This window comes from Macrobrachium nipponense, chromosome 26, assembly GCF_015104395.2.
Source record: "Macrobrachium nipponense isolate FS-2020 chromosome 26, ASM1510439v2, whole genome shotgun sequence".
Lineage (NCBI taxonomy): Eukaryota > Metazoa > Arthropoda > Malacostraca > Decapoda > Palaemonidae > Macrobrachium > Macrobrachium nipponense.
The window spans coordinates 49,807,820-49,813,051 of record NC_087215.1 but is presented as its reverse complement, the minus strand read 5'-3'; the positions used below and the strand labels follow the sequence as shown (position 1 = coordinate 49,813,051).

The window sequence follows — 5,232 nt, the reverse complement described above, 5'->3', positions numbered from 1 at the left end:
ACATTTTTATTCTTCTCGTGGTCAGGTCAGCAACATGACCTCGTTGTGATCATGGTAACCTAGGCTCTTTGCCAGCTACTGGACATCATAATTTCTTTATGTTTCTTGCACTTGAATCTCAACGTTTCGTAGTGAAAAGCATATCTAAAAAAGTGTGAAGACTTTGACAAGTTGAGATATATATATACATATATATATGTATATATATTTATTTATGTAGTTTGGTCTACATAAATAAATATACATACATATATATATCTCATATATATATATATATATATATATATATATATATAATATATATATAATATATATATATACTAAAGTTGAAGGCGGTTGCTTGAAACCAGATAAGCATCATCGGAGGGTGGAGAGATACCAAAATCCTTTAAAGTTATTTATTTTGCTGACGTTTCAGGACCATGTGTCCCAATTTCGAAGCTAAAAAATTAAAAGAATAATAGAATTAAAAAGAGACTCAGATTAAAACATGATAAAAAGTTATTTCTTAACAAAATGCAAATTAGGTATAAGAGAAGGAAACAGTGATTACCAAGTAGTGCTGAAGGCAAAAGCTGAGTGACTGTCAGGGTCTGTTTTGGTGCCGACGGAAACTCAAGAGAGATTCGAGTATTGCCAATTGGTGTTCGTTTGGAGCTTTGCCTATGATTTTGAAATCCTTGTAATTTATATTGTATTTGCATTTTTTCCCATGATCTCTAATACAGGAAAATTCGGGGTTTGATATTTTGGCACCCGTACGATAGCTAACGCCACGATGGGAATCTAATCTTACCTTTAACAACCTCTGGGTGGAGCCCACGTACTTCCCCAGGTCACATCTGGGGCAATTAAACAAATAGCAGATATGTTGGCGACACATTCCTGTTATTTAGAAATAAAGATCGGGCAGACGAATTCCTCGAACTTGCCAATGAAATGCATCCAAATATTAAGTTCACAATTGAATATGAAAATGAAAATAAACTGTCCTTCCTTGATGTGTTGGATTTTAGACATGACGAACATTTTAATCCCACTGTTTTTAGAAAGAGAACGTTTACTGGTCTGGGTTCTAACTTTTATAGCTACTGCTTTTTTAATTTCAAGTTAAATTCCCTGTCTACTCTCTTCCACAGAGGGTTTACTTTAACATCCGGGTGGAATACGTTTCATGAGGAAATTACTTTTCTCCATCATTACTTTGTAAATAACTGTTTTCCATCAGAACTCTTTTACAAACAATTGCGAAAATTTTTAGATAATATCTTCCACCCAAAGTTTGAACTACCAACGGTACCAAAACTACATCTGTACGCTAGTGTCCCCCTAATCTATAATAGCCATTTTTATCAAGAATTGAGATTTATTGTAAGCAAATACCTACCGGCAGTCAACTTAAAACTGATCCCATGTAACCCAATGACCATCAAGTCCTTGTTTAAATATAAAGAGTGTCTGCTTCCTTTGATGACCTCGAGAGTCATATATTTGTTTAATTGCCCCAGATGTGACCTGGGGAAGTACGTGGGCTCCACCCAGAGGTTGTTAAAGGTAAGATTAGATTCCCATCGTGGCGTTAGCTATCGTACGGGTGCCAAAATATCAAACCCCGAATTTTCCTGTATTAGAGATCATGGGAAAAAATGCAAATACAATATAAATTACAAGGATTTCAAAATCATAGGCAAAGCTCCAAACGAACACCAATTGGCAATACTCGAATCTCTCTTGAGTTTCCGTCGGCACCAAAACAGACCCTGACAGTCACTCAGCTTTTGCCTTCAGCACTACTTGGTAATCACTGTTTCCTTCTCTTATACCTAATTTGCATTTTGTTAAGAAATAACTTTTTATCATGTTTTAATCTGAGTCTCTTTTTAATTCTATTATTCTTTTAATTTTTTAGCTTCGAAAATGGGACACATGGTCCTGAAACGTCAGCAAAATAAATAAATTTAAAGGATTTTGGTATCTCTCCACCCTCCGATGATAATTATATATATATATATATATATATATATATATATATATATATATATATATATATATATATATATATATATAGTATATATATATAAAATATACTTTATACATATTTTATATGTATATATATGATATGTACATATATATATATATGCATATACTAGCTGACCAACACTATCTGTCATTTTTGCTTTCTTTACATGTCACCCCCTTCCCACCCCATACCCTTCCTATAGGGGCTGAACAATGAACTAAAGGGCATCAGGAGCATCTCTATTTATCTCAGCAGCTCCGAAAACTATGGATTAAACGCTAATCTCTGTCATTTTCAGTTATTTTTACAGGCCATGCATTCCCACCCCTTCTCAACCAGGGCTCCCCTTCCTATTGGAGCTGAACTTGGACTTGAATGGATCACACACTAATATCTGTCGTTTTCGGTCATTTTTACATGTCAACCCCTCCCACCCCTTTTCACCACCACTCCCTATTGGGGCTGAACTTGCACTTGAAGTGCAACGTGAGTGTCACTATTCATCTCAGCAACATTGAAAACTAAGGATTAGACACTAAAGTATTTCCAAACCTTCTTGTTGTTTTAGGCAGGGCATGGGTGGAAAGTGGTGCTTCCAAATCCAACTTTCTCAATCAACTAATTAGTATTTGAAACCCCCCAAAAATACAGACCAAATAAAGAGTAAAACAATCATTGCCAGAAATTCTTTTCTTTTATCATTCAAAACTGTTCATACCATTTTACATTGGGTAACGATGTAAACATTGCTTTTATTCCAAAATGGTACACATTTTGAGCTACGATGCCAGGTCTCTTAAAGGATTCACATCCAAGATAAGCTGCCATTGAGGCATTTAGCAACTGAACCCAGATTTAGGAAAATGTGTATGGGAATAAAAAATCTCTATTAATTAAAATAATACAGGATTGTGTAGAGTATTTTAATATACAAAGTAAGTAAAGTGTGAAGAGTATCTTTATTTTCATAAAAAGAAAAAATGAAAAATGTTATACATTATTAATGTAGGGACAAAATTATTTGACAAATACACAAGTGCAGAATTCTCCAGTGTACACACACACATTATAATATATATATATATATATATATATATATATATATATATATTATATATATATATATATATATATATATATATATATATATACACCTGCACTAAATATATATTATTTATATCCGATATATATATATATATTTATATGTGTGTGGTGAGTGTATAAAAACTGAATCACAAAGATATGGACAGTGATGAAGGTATAAACAAACACAAATGTCACGAAGGAATATTGAAACAACGAAGTGGTTGCCAAGCCTTTCGACAAACTGTCCTTTAATAGCAGATTGATAAAAAGTTTAAAAGTAAGGTTACAAGAAAACTCGTATCATTGACAAGTGACATAGATATCCATAAGGACTGAGATTATAAGGAACAGATACATTATGTGATGTGAAACTTCAGCCTTTGAATAAATGTAATGTCATCAAACACCTTTCCCTGAAAACAAAACCTGGATTGGAGTGTGTGGTAATATATATACATACATATATATATATATATATATATAATATATATATATATATATATATATATATATATATATATATATATATAAATAATGTAAATTTATTATATACAGTACATACATACCGTATATACTACATAATATATCTATTATATAATATATATATATATATATATATATATATATATATATATATATATATATATATATATATATATATATATATATATATATATATATATATATGCAATCCAGGTTTTCAGGAAAGGCATTTGATTACATTACATTTATTCAAAGGCTGACGTTTCACATCGCATGATGTATTTCCAAATCCGAAAGCAGGTAACAAACTATTACAAAAAATGTTCGTATACATTATTATCTAAACTATATATATATATATATATATATATATATATATATATATATATATATATATATATATATATATATATATAATATGAAAGCACAGGATACCTACCTAAGTTGGTGGTAAATGTGTTTCTACAAAATAAAAACAAAACAGGAGTGAAAAGAAAATAAATAAAGATTAGGCAATGAACAACCGTGTTGGTGACTGTTTAGTGTAGGAACAGCTGGTTTTATCATAATAGATTTTTAAAAAAATGGATAGTTCCTTTACTCCTTATGTTTGCCTTAAAACTGTGAAGTCTTTGATGTCTGCGTGCGTGTTCCTTATCTTTGCAAGGTTCTTTTGTTCGATTAGTGAGGACTAAACATTCAACTCCCACTTCTTTAGTTCACCCCCGTGAGAACAGAATTGAATCCTCGATAATCTCATGGTAAATCCCATATGTACCTAAACTACATCTACGATAGGTATATTTGTAAATCACCTTGGATGCAAACAGGGGACTCACTCTATCCTTGAACTTGAATAAGGATCCGATGGTTCGTGGGTTCTTCGGGATGAGTTTTAAACTTAGTGCGGGTGATTTGTTGTCAAATAAACTCACTTTTTTTTAAATTATATCTACGTAGGATAATGGGTTATGGGATGCACTCTGTAAGTGAATCGTCCAAACCCCAGGACTGAGTAAAAAACCTGCCTTAAAAAGAAGCTATTCTACAGAAAATTAAGCTTCAAATACAGGCAATGTCAACAATTATGAAATAATTAAGTCTTACCTGAATGAGGGGGGGAGAGGGTTACCCTTTTCTGAACTCCATCAAGAATCTCGTGATCACAGGAAAGTCTTCAGGTCGGAACTAGGAGTTTTTAAGAGGAAACGGGGATATATATGATGGCTGAGAGACGTCGATTGTCAACAAATTGTCTGCTTTTCAACGCTTGACATACAATTCGTTAAACATGCGTTTTTACCTGTGGGAAATAAAAGAAATACTGATGACATCAATATGAGTATGGATATATAAAACATACATACACACACACACACACACACACACACACACACACACACACACACATATATATATATATATATATATATATATATATATATATATATATATATATATATATATATATAATTTTAACTCATGATTCGCTTATCACACATCACAATAGATGAAAAAATAGAGACAAGATGTTTACTTCCTGACTGGTTTTCGACTATCCCAAGCCATATTGACTAAGGACTAACACATGGTGTTAGAAACCCCACAAATATCTAGAGACAGTACTGACGAACATACACGAC

The 5,232-nt window shown here is 32.1% G+C and overlaps 1 long non-coding RNA gene across 1 annotated transcript in view; it reads right to left on the bottom strand.

Moving 5' to 3' along the window:
* LOC135199813 (uncharacterized) overlaps positions 1 to 4,880 on the bottom strand; it is a 255,532-nt gene extending 250,652 nt beyond the window's left edge. The window contains exon 1 of the long non-coding RNA XR_010311128.1: positions 4,697 to 4,880. This is a non-coding gene — a long non-coding RNA (uncharacterized LOC135199813). The remainder of the gene's footprint in view (positions 1 to 4,696) is intronic.
* Positions 4,881 to 5,232: the final 352 nt, after the last annotated feature.